The sequence below is a fragment of the Ambystoma mexicanum genome, chromosome 2p (genome assembly GCF_040938575.1).
Source record: "Ambystoma mexicanum isolate Mex_15411 chromosome 2p, UKY_AmexF1_1, whole genome shotgun sequence".
NCBI classification, from domain to species: domain Eukaryota; kingdom Metazoa; phylum Chordata; class Amphibia; order Caudata; family Ambystomatidae; genus Ambystoma; species Ambystoma mexicanum.
In genome coordinates, this window is record NC_090923.1 from 1,011,132,080 (window position 1) to 1,011,144,684 (window position 12,605).

A 12,605-nucleotide genomic window follows, 5' to 3' on the forward strand; every position below is an offset into this window, starting at 1 on the left:
GTGGCTCGAGCTCGCAAGTTGGTACTCCCTCGTTGCAGAGAGGAGCAAGGCCGGAAAATAGTCGTTTTCGCAAGCCAACGCACCAATGACCAGGCAGGCGCAGCCTCGTGGTCTAGAAGGGAAGACTAGAGCTTAAGACAGCATCATCGTAGCCGGGAGCTGATGAACACATAGCTGACCATAGGGGTGTCAAAGGGGTCAAATGCCACCACATATTACTTTTTTTGCCACCTCTTATTGGAACCCCGCCAAACATGTATGTTCGTGAATTTGAAAGGTGACCAACCTTTTACCACCCGTCTCCTTCTATTTACATTCTCCTTGTTTCTGAGCCTGCCTTTTCTCCTATTCTGAAGGGGGCACAGCAGAAATAGATGCAGCGCTGGTCATTGGGCCGTGTTTCCCTGGATCCGAGATCCGGCAAACTATGTCTCCCCGGATCTCGGACCCGGGAAAACCATTTACACCCTTCAAGAGTTTTAATGTTTTTTATTTGCTTTTGTTGCAGAAGACAGGATTCGAACATGCATCCTCAGGATAATCGAGAGACTTATCCCCTAGACCACTTGAACTTCTGCTCGTGAATGCACTCTGGTCAGGATGCGCGTGACTGCACTCTGCAGAAAATAATCGGAAACATTGCTCTTCTAGATTATTCTCAATGTGTTAATACATTATTAATCTCCTGAAATTTAAATGTTTATGTTGGGGGTGGGGGCAGCGTAGAAAAATCTCCTGCATTTGCCAACTCTCAACACCTCCATGAACACCCCCCACCCCTTCTGTTGGGATCCCCCAGTTGTTAATTTCCATTTCCAGCACTGAATAAATCTGCCATTAATATCATTGGGGGGAGACCATCTATGCTACCTACACACTGGGCATACTATTGTTTGGGAAATGTGCAGCTTACAATTTCATTGAAACCAAAAATCAAGGCACTTCCAATGTGAAATATGCTTACTAAACTTAAATCATCCAGTTTTCTTTAAACTGTTTAGTTTTTTTATTGGAATACTGCACACATACCTTGTGATTTGTATGCACCTACCTTTGAGTTTTATGGCAGAGTATACTTATAAAGCTGTTGTTTGTCAAACTGCTTAATTGAAAGTAAATTTTTCTGTTGCGCTGACAGCAATTATTTTCAAACTGAGATTTGAGTGTATGGGTGCTAGCCTTTTTTTTCACTATGGCTGCAGAAATTCCCACAGCCCTGCCCTGAATAGGAGCAAGCAGCCAGCCACCCCGCCCCCCAATCCCATTGCTAAACAGTGCATTCTACACCACCTATATTTATACAGCATTACAAAAAACCCTAAGATATACAGCCAGCTTTACATTTGTAACATCTCAATAAGTCACTGAACCTACTGATCTAACTTGGTTGCTTTCTACTTCAGGACGTGTCACTCTATCTGGATCCCTTATTGTGCTCAAAATCACTTTATTACCAACAGTGCACTTCATGTGCATGGTTTTTAAGTCAATGGTGTAACATCTCCAGCCAGGCTGACGCAGTGCAGAACCATTTGTCATCTATATTCAGAAGGTGGACACTGAACATCTCTATGAGGGTAAAGTGAGGTTCCTGCCAAATGACCAAAGGGTGCAGGTGCCGACTTTTCCCCTGTACTCAGTGCCATCATTGACATATAATATTTTAAACTGGGTCTGATCATAAGTTTAGCACTAGTGGTAAAACACTTAGAAATTACCATTACTGTGTGTTTACTACTCTGCCAAAATCAGAGTTTAGTTTTTAAACTCTTTTTACCAGCTGCCTTTGAGTGATGGCAATTACCGTCATACAAAAGCAATACCTCATGCGATATATGCTGGGAGCGGTAATTCCTGGCCCAAGTGGAGTCCTAGTGGACTCCAAAATGGTAAATAATGGAAAGGTTGATATAACTTGTAGTCATGTAGCCCTACAGGGGCACCCGGTTATTACCATATGTGGTAACGGTAACAAGAGTTTGTCAGTATTACCTGGGAATACTGAAAAATTCGTAATTGGGTCAGCGGTCTCTGACTACCTATCATTTGAACCTGAGCTATGACGGATATCTCTTCTGTTAGAATTACACATTTTTGAGTGCATATTATTTGAAGCTGAGCTGGGAGTGGGTTAACCACCATCGCTTACTACATATTATTTGAAGCTGAGTCTAGAGTGGTGTCTGTTTAGTTAAAAGGAGACTGTCTTTTGCTGAGTGCAAACTTCTAGGTGGTTGAACTATGAGTGATGTCTTCTCATTACAAGTATCCTGTCTCTTGTTTGTTTGCACATGATGCATAACAACAAGCTGTACGCCTTTTTCAAACAACTAAGAGCAGGTGACTATCACATGTGTGACCCAGCTGGACTATAACAGACATCTAAAATTAGTCTATGTTGCATGTTAGGTCCTAAACCAGTGTGATTACTTAGGGCCTGATTAAGAGTTTGGTGATATTAACATGAGCAATATAACCAACCTGTTATCTTTACCCCATGCTGTAAGTTCTCGGTGCCCAGGTAGGACTGTATGATTCCAAGCCATGTGGACCTTTCCGTTATTAGTCTTTGTGGAGTCCCATGTGTCTCAATGGGAGCCGGTATGCAGTAATTGCCTCATGAGGTACTGCATTTTCGTGAGAGTAATTACCGCAACACAAAAGCAGCTCATAAAAATCAAACTTTCATTTTTGGCAGAGTGGTGCAACAACCTGTAATGGTAATTGCCGGGTGTGATGCCACTACTGCTAAACTTGTGATCAGGCTTAGCCTTTGGAAAATCTCTCAATCTTGCTGTTCACTAGACTGCAACAAACTAGCACGACCCCTCCAAAGACCCAAGAATGCAAACCTTTCAACCTCTTCGCACCCCAAGCTTGGATTTATGACCGACCAAGATGAACAGCATGGTCCTGCAACTCCGGAGTCATGGACCACTCAGATTTTAACATAATAATAGTGTGGACTAATCTGCACACAAAGACTGATAGGACCACCAACCTTGCAAACCAAGAAGAAAAAGAGACAGATGCATTTGTGGCAGCTTCACTGGCATGTGCAATATACCTCTACACAACACTTAGATCAAGGACACCTTGGACAGTGCTGTTAATGGAAACTCTAGGTACTCCTCAATCTAGGCTCCAAGCGGGCCAGGATTCAGCCCCAGCATGTCCAGAAACTGCTCTCGACTGGGATCCGACTGGGGCTTCTTGAGCCTTTTCTACTATTCTTACTAAGTGTGTCCATTTGCATAGTTTTCAATTTATCACTTTCCTTGTGTGTCTCGAACTTTGTATCCTTTTTTATTTATCTCTCTCCTCACCTACCCACACCCCAACTCCAGTCTGTTTCTCACCCCCTCTTTAACTCTCTAAGCCCCTCTTTTTTTCTGAGCCTGGGCCTTGGGAGCACGATGAGCTGAAACATCCGAGTCAGTGGTTCCAACCAAACTCTGATTTCAATGGTTTACTCTTAAATCATTAACTTTAAATGTAACTGTCTGTCTAACACAGCAACCTCTCAAAGCTGATTGATAATCACAGACAGATTTTATCCCTTTTTTTGAACCAGTATTTTGATATACAAAAGTTTGGAGAGTTTGAGACCTCCCGATTTTTGCAAATAAGGCACGAGTATATTAAATTATTTGCTGAGCAATATACCGTTTTCTAAGCTGTGGAGATGTAATTTGAACCCAATGTGCAATTTAGGCAACTGACCAAATAACCACTGAGTTTCAGTTGGGATACATATTTAGGTTTTGGCTTTCAAGAACACAATCTTTTAAAGTTTACTTGCAAAGTACATAAATCGCATATTAAAGCAACCTGGCATTTGTGACGATTTACAAAGTATCGTCACTTCTCCCCAAGAGGGAACCCCTTCTCATGAGGCTAGGGAAGTGAGGCTGCTACCCAATATTCTCCCTACGTGTGGTTTAATGTGGGAGAACCTCAAGGAGTGGACTCCCCTACTGGGGATGAGGACCACCTCGGTGATAAGCGAAAGAACACCCAAACCTGCCCGAAACCTCTATTACCCATTCACACACCTCCTCTGCTTGATACATCCATGTGCTATCGTAAAATCATGTCTGAGACGAAGATCATCTGAGACATAAAGATGACTCCCAATGCAAGTACTAGGAAGAGGTGTCCCTTAGGAGTCATGACGAGTGGCTCAGGGAACTGGAAGAACAATTCTAGTCCTCCGCAGAGGAGTGTTCACTTGACTAACAAAAACAGAAAAAGAACTGGACAAGAGAGAGAAGGAGAGCAACACAGGAGACAGCCCAGCCCGGGAAAAGCAAAGGAGAGGTGGAGAATGCTCTGGAGAAGCTGAAGGCCGCCATCTGCTGGAGAGGGGAAGGAGGCGGCAGAAATCCTTGACCCAGTGGTGTGGAGCTGGTCGAGAACGTTACTAGTGGCTGGGAAGTGGTGGTGCAACCTCTAAAAGGTGGACTGTGCGGTCCTGCAATAGCACTTACACTTCCAGCCCAGAGAACGGGAACGATAAACGCGGCGCAAGAGCAGTGGAGACACAGAACGCCCATGCAACTCTACTGTAGAGGTACAGTCAGACATCCTCACTCCAAGCTCTGCCCCTATGTCGCCTATATGTTGGGAACCAGAGATGATGATGTGCAGTTCCAGTTAGTATACCAATACCGCAGAAAACCTTTGAGACAAGATATACTTTGAGAAAATCCTACCTAAATGCACAGGGACATAGTATCCTTTTGGATGAAGTACCGGAAGAAATGTGCATTTGATCAAAGAAAGGAGCCTGATGACGTCACATGAAAATAGGAGCTGACATATCTAGAGGTTGGATGGAGAGAAGAAACATAACAGTCATCTCTAAGAATTGAAGAACATGGTACAGATGAGCAACATTTCGGGCTCACGATGAAGATGCTCATGCTGCAGAAACGCTGAAGAATATGTAAATCAGTTTACACATGTACAGTTGCTGAAATGCAAGTAGGCAAGAGTAGTCATAAGACTTGCTATGTAGTAAATTAGATTGCGGCGATGCTCCAATGTATATACCTGGGAATGTATATAACCTAGAGGAGTGCACAGCGTACTTTAGCAGGCCTAAAACCTCCTGAACAAGAAAAAGACTTTCAAATGAGTGGCGCAGTTGGAAATTACTGATGACAAGGCAAGTTTCAGAAAAAATGGGGCTGGTCCACAACCAAGGAAATAAGACCAAAGTGAAACTGATGCCTGTCAAGAAGGATGCAACGAATGTGAGAAGGGAACACACTTCTGTTTGAAGCAGCATGAAAAAACACTAAAGGTTTATATAGTTCACCATTTATTAGGATTAAATGCTACAAATGACTCAAAAAGAGTGGTCTTCAAGTCACATATGTGAGATTGAAATAGTTTGGGTCAGGCTGTGCCGAAACTAGAAGACGAGTGAAGCCTTTTATTTCCCAGCCGAAGTCAACAGTTACAAGGCCAAGTTCAAAAGCCTAATTGTCTGATAGACTGAAGGAGTGTTGATGGATAGTGGGTTAATTGGAGGGAAGGTATAATCACGCCAAGCTTCCATCCACCTGGGATGGTAGCCTGTGTGCTGCTAGCATGTGGAATATTTTAGAGGGGTAAAAGGGTGCCAAATCAATCATAGTGGGCCATGTAATGAAGAGCCCTATAGTTTGAAGAACCAATTAATTGTGTATTTAGTGACGACAATGATGACCAGTTATTGGGGGTGGGTTTTGATGCCCATCTTACTTAAGTACCTAATCATAACCAGTGGCTATATAGAAGATATACTTATAAGGTCACTGAGAGCCAACCACAGGTACTCATACATTTTGTAGTTTGCCACGTAGTAGGACATCATCAGTGACAAATGCTGTTATAAAAGGGCTGTTTTTTATGAAATGTTTCGAGATCGAGCTGTGTGGCGTCAGATGATGCCCGTTATACACCCTGTTTTAGATAATTGATATTAAAAAATCAACCACTCCCCAAGTTGTTGGGAGTTGAATTTACATTTTCCACCAAAGTCAAAAACCTTGGTTGCATCGATGTGAGGTGGGTCCCTTCAGGTGAGGGGAAATGGGAGAACCTGGCGTCGTGGTAGTGGACCGCGAGGAGGAAGCTACCCGTTCATTCCGCCAACCCTTACCTTGGTTCGCCGTGGCGGCCGTCGCGGGTGGTGGCCCGGGGTCAGGGCTGGAGAAGGTGAGGACGCGGGAACCGCGGCCAGCCAAGCAGCAGAGACATGCGCACCCCGGCGAGTTCCTCTCACTGCCGGAACGAACAAGAAGAGAGAGACGGCTTGCTAGGCAAGGTGGGCCGCTCTGCAGGTGCAGTTCGCTCGGCAGGGCGGAATGGAGGAAGAAGGGGGGACGCCAAGGTCTTCCAGAGGAGGAGGGGCCTCGGGGCACAGACAGGAAGGTGGATGGGACTCCCCTGGCAGGCGGGAGAATCAGGAAACACGGACCCAGGCGGATGTGGCAGGATCAGCCAATAGAAAGCAAGATAGACGGGGAAGGTTCCTATTGGAGGGGAAACAAGTCACTCACAACACATAAAGAACTGATCAACGCGTTGTTGTTTCCTTTTCTAGTCATACGGAGAGGGCGAAGAGCGAAGGAACGACTGGTAGGCCTATCCGGACACCCAGGAGGCTTAGGAAGGAAGGTTATATTCCTGGAAAGCGGCCAGAGAAGTGAAGCAACTCTCAGCAACAAAAAATGGACTATAATTTCATTTGGTTAAGTTACACGAATAAAGCACAATTTCAGCAACTAACCACCTGGTCCGGGTCTTGATTCCTACATTGGCGACGAAGGTGGGATTTAGCGACAACGCGATGGAGACCCTAATTAAGGCACTGACGGACGGCCAACAACAGTTGCAGTAATGAATACAGCTGCAAACACAGCAAGCGGCGGCTGACCGCCAGGCATTCCAGCAAGCCATCCAGTTGCAGGGCACTTTGCAAACTACGGCGCAAGACAAACAACACGAGAACATCACTAGGCTTACGGATGCGGTAGCCAGCTCCAGGAACCAGCCCATGGTGCCGTCCACCCTGCTTCAGAAGTATAAGGAAGGAGAAGATCCAGCCTTTTTCTTCACCAGCTTTGAAAGAATAGCGAGAAATGCGCAATGGCCACCTGAACGTTGGGGACAATATGTGGCTCCTCTGTTATCCGGAGTGATGCAGGGAGCATATCAGGCGGTGAACCCCAATGGTAACACTCCATATGGTGAAATCAAGGCAGCCGTACTGGACCGTTTAGGCCTGGATGAGGAGGCCTACCGTATCCAGCTAAGGGACACAAAGCTAAGGAGTGGGGAAAGCCCCGGCAGTTATATTACCGCATCAAAGATCTGGCGGAGAAGTGGATCCAGGCACCTACCCCAGCTAACCAGCCGCTCCTGGACAAAATAATACTGGAACAGTTCATCAAAGCTTTGCCAGGCCCAATGCAAAGATGGGTTCGGCAACACCACTGGCTTACATTGGCAGAGGCCGTGGACATCGCGTCGGCTTATCAAAAGGCCGGGTATAGCCGTTTTCCCATAACTAGTACCATAGGAAGGATGACCTTATCCAGCATAGAACACCCAGTACAAAAGGGGCCAAGAGGGACCCCCACCAGATGGAGGCAACCAGAGGAAGCCACAAAGAAACATGAAGAAAGGAAACCGGGATATGAGGAGACGCAGTCTCCTATGGCCCAGGGGTTTCGACAGCCCCAATGCTTTGAGTGCAGTGAATGGGGCCACATTGCCCGGTTCTGCCCCAGAAGGAAGACGACAGAGCCCATGGAAATTGGCTATATGAAACCCCATCCAGAAGAACGCAGCCCTGGACCCTACATCGTGGATATAAAGGTGGATGGTCGGCCAACTCGGGCGCTGCTGGATAGTGGAAGTAGACAAACAGCCACATCTCCAACCGTGAGTACTACACCTAACTTATCTAACATTTCTATACCGATAAGGTGTTTTCATGGGGACGTAAAATCATAACCGGTGAAGGAGATACAGTTAGAGATGAACCACAAAACCACTCAGTTAAAGGCTGCCGTCCTTCCTACCCTACCTACCCCAGTAGTCATAGGGACAGATCTGCCTCACTTTGATAAAGCACTAAAAGCCCTAGAGGAGGAAGAAGGGAGCAGGTTCAACCACAAAGCCACGAAGGAAAGGAACCCCAGAAACCCTCCCGGATATAAAAGACGGAATAGATTGGAGTGGTGTCAAGCCAGTTACATGACTTGGCCAATCAATTGGAACCCCGAAGATCATGAAGATTCCCTGAGAGGGGAAACCCTGACTGATCCAACCCTTTGGGTAGCCCGAGAGAGAGCGGCTAACGAGATGGAACCAGACGTAACGAAGGGACCTGGCTTCTTGTTTCATCATGGTCTCTTATATCTCAAATACAAAGCCGACGATGGGAACGTAAAGGAACAACTGGTATTACCAAAACCAAATAGGATGGTCATAATGCAGCTGGCGCATAACCACCCCTGTGGTGGTCACATGGCCTCCCTGAAAACCCAGCAGAACATCTTGAGACGGTTCTATTAGCCAGGCATATATGGGGAAGCAGCTCGGTTCTGCAAGGCGTGCCCCACTTGCCAGTTAACCAGTGGGGTTTTACCAGCAAAGGCCCCGTTACAGAAGATGCCCCTCATTAACGTACCCTTCCAACGGATAGGCATGGACATTGTGGGACCTAGAGAACCTGCATCCCGAGGGTACAGGTATCTCCTAGTCATCGTTGACTATGCTACGCGATATCCCGAGGCGTTCCCCTTGAAGGCAACATCAGCCCGACAGTTATGCGACCAGCTCATACCCTTCTTCGCAAGAGTGGGGTTACCCTCGGAAGTCATTACTGACCAAGCGACCAATTTCATGTCCACCCTACTTCGGCAAGTATGCGAGAGACTACAGATCCATCAGCTACGCACCTCAGTGTATCATCCCCAGACAGACAGCCTAGTCGAAAGGTATAACAAAACAATCAAGAAGATGATACGAAGAGTAACAGGACCCAATGGGAAAAACTGGGAACGAATATTACCCTTGGTCTTGATGGTATTACGGGACACCCCGCAATCGTCTACAGGCTTTTCTCCCTTTGAGCTCCTTTCCGGAAGACAACCCCGAACCATATTGGATCTCGTAAAAGAGGAATGGGAGACTTCAGATGAGATTTCTTTAACAGAGTACACAGAAGAGCTAAAAGAACATCTGACAACACTCCGTTTAATGGCCGAGACGAATCTAGGACAAGCCCAATTAAACCAGGAGAAAACCTACAACAAGGGAAGTCGGATGAGAACGTTCAAGGTAGGGGACCAAGTATTGATCCTCCTACCTACCGGTACGAACAAAATCCTGGCCAGATGGAGAGGTCCTTATGAAGTTAAGGAGGTCCTTAGCCCGGTGACATATCGAATCCACCAACCCGACCGAACAAAACCAGACCAGGTATATCATGTGAATCTGCTAAAGGCATGGACCGCACCCATATTAGCGGCAATGATGGAGATCGGTGACGATGGCTCAGAACAAAACGTGAATCGCCAACGGGGCAAGCTGGAAGACGTTCAATGGGGAAACATATTGACACCTTCCATGAAATCAGAACTTTTAGCCAGATTGTCACCCTATGCAGGGGCCTTCTCGGCCTTACCAGGAAGAACCGATCTAATCGAACATGAGATCAGAACTGATCCCGGACAGACTGTCCGGCTAAGACCCTATCGGATTCCAGAAGCAAGAAGGCTAATCATCAAAAACGAGGTGGAAGACATGCTTCGCATGGATATAATAGAACCATCCACCAGCTCATGGTCCTCCCCGATAGTACTGGTACCGAAGCCGGACGGTACGATTAGGTTTTGTATGGATTATCGACAGTTGAATACCATTTCCAGATACGAAGCCTATCCAATGCCAAGGATGGACGAGTTGTTGGAGAGCCTAGGATCCGCCAACTTCCTGAGTACGCTGGACCTAACCAAAGGCTATTGGCAAATCCCCTTGAAAACCACAGACCGGGAAAAAACCGCCTTTGCAACACCCCAAGGTCTATATCAATTTAAGTTCTACCTTTTGGGCTACACGGGGCTCCAGCCACCTTCCAAAAATTGATGGATGTCGTACTACGCCCCCATGAGAAGTATGCTGCGTCCCTCCAGGTCGTGTATAGCACGACCTGGAGGGACCATCTATACCACTTGGAACAGGTGGTGGCCGAGTTAGACAAGGCAGGTTTACACATCAATCCAAAGAAGACGGTGATGGGTGCGCACGAAACTAAGTATCTGGGACACCTGGTTGGTAGAGGCACCTTACGACCTCAAACATCAGAAATCAAAGCCATTCATGAGATTCCGACACCCACTGCAAAAAAACAAAGCCGAGCCTTTTTAGGTTTCATCGGCTATTACCGAAGATTTATCCCTGATTTCTCCACGGTGGCAGCCCCCTTAACCGACGCTTTAAGAAATAAAGGGTCTCCTGATCTAGCCAAGAATGTTGCGGCTTTGGGAGCTATCGATGTCCTAAAACAAAGGATCACCTCGAATCCGGTACTCCGGTGCCCCGACTTCCGTAACCATTTTTTTCTGCAGACGGACGCTTCGAACCATGGTCTTGGTGCTGTACTTTCGCAGGAACATGATGGTGAACTTCTACCTGTCTGTTTCGTAAGCAGGAAACTCGTTCCTCACGAGGAGGCCTATTCGACTGTGGAGAAAGAGTGTTTGGCCATCAAATGGGCCGTAGAATCTCTCAAATATTATCTCTTGGGTCTCTGCTTTACGTTATATACTGACCACGCACCCGTACAATGGCGCGCCAAGCATAAGGATACCAACCAGCGTGTCCTTCGCTGGTTCCTGTCGCTGCAACCATTCGATTTCCTTACCATACACAAGTCGGCTGGATTCCAACTGGTGGCCGACTATCTGTCCAGGAATGCTCCCTTGCCCAATCGGCCAGGGTTTGTGATGGGGAGATGTGAGGTGGGTCCCGTCAGGCGAGGGGAAATGGGAGAACCTGGCGTCGTGGTAGTGGACCGCGAGGAGGAAGCTACCCGTTCATTCCGCCAACCCTTACCTTGGTTCGCCGTGGCGGCCGTCGCGGGTGGTGGCCCGGGGTCAGGGCTGGAGACGGTGAGGACGCGGGAACCGCGGCCAGCCACGCAGCAGAGACATGCGCACCCCGGCGAGTTCTTCTCACCGCCGGAACGAACAAGAAGAGAGAGACGGCTTGCTAGGCGAGGCGGGCCGCTCTGCAGGTGCAGTTCGCTCGGCAGGGGCGGGCGAGCGTGGACCTCAATGGAGGAAGAAGGGGGGACGGCGAGGTCTTCCAGAGGGGGAGGGGCCTCGGGGCACAGACAGGAAGGTGGATGGGACTCCCCGGGCAGGCGGGAGAATCAGGAAACACAGACCCAGACGGCAGCCTTTAAAGGAGGCGGGATGTGGCAGGATCAACCAATAGAAAGCAAGATTGTTACTCACCACTCCGAGTAGGCCGAAGATACAGAGATAATGACCTTGGAGATGTTGGTGGTATAAATTCCAAACTCAGCCTTCCATCCCAGCTCCCCTGAGTACAAGACTCAGGCTTCCTCAAAGAGGGGCTCTTTTCCAAAATGTACCTCTCTGCTGTTTTAGTTAGAACAGACAGAGATGTCAATTGAATAAAAGAGCGGGGAGAACACACACCGCCAATACCAATGCTGCAAAAGAATACCATGATATTAGACAGTGTTGATATTATGCAAGTAATTAGAACAGATGAAATGATGGGACAACTACCTATGTAGATATTGGAGTGGAGTTGAATTTCCCCGGGAATGATCTAAGTAAAGAATAACACAAATGAGTGGAATTGAACTAATTCAGTATAGGTTCCCACTATAGCTATAGGATTGATAACCACTGACCTGAAATAAGATAGTAGAGTAAGAGGAGTCCAGGATTCTGAAGACAACGACAGGAGAAAATAACAAACAGGGAAGTTAGTACAGGTAAGTAACCCCGAACGGCACGAGGGACGCACTAGTGCCGGGTTGGTGCAGTTCAGGAGAGCATTCATGTGCACTTAAGAGCAATCACAAGAAAAGTCACTCAATGTCCCAGAATCGAACAGAAGACAATATCCAAGAAAAGCAATAGGTATGTACCTGAGTACACGAGTATAGCTGAGTAGCTGTTGAGATGATCCGGATAGAAGACGGCAATTGAAGAGCAGAGCGGCAGCTGGGAAGAACCGCCAAAGAAGAGAGTCGTATCCAGTAGCGTTCGAGTCCAACAATCAGATGAGCACGACAGGAATAAAGGATGAGACGAGGCAATCCAAAAGTCAGGCAAAGGGTCAAAACCAGGAGTTCAGATAAGGAATCGTGTAAGGAAACACGAAGAGGAAACGGTACAAAAACCGCGTGTAGCTGGTAACGCTAATTAGCAGCAACGAGCCCCTTGGAAGACGGTGGTTTTATAGTCGTAAGAGGGGCGTGGCTTGCTGTACGTCTTCCACGTACAAGACGTGTCAGGTGACCTGGAGTGCGTCGACGTTTGTACAGACGCCATGGTAGCTTG

The 12,605-nt window shown here is 47.2% G+C and overlaps 1 long non-coding RNA gene across 1 annotated transcript; it reads left to right on the top strand.

Annotated features, from left to right (window-relative positions):
• The first annotated feature begins 10 nt into the window (after nucleotides 1-10).
• Nucleotides 11-1,099, top strand: LOC138565985 (uncharacterized). Its single transcript, XR_011301756.1, has 2 exons — nucleotides 11-277; nucleotides 509-1,099. It is a non-coding gene; the product is annotated as an uncharacterized lncRNA (long non-coding RNA).
• The last annotated feature ends 11,506 nt before the right edge of the window (nucleotides 1,100-12,605 follow it).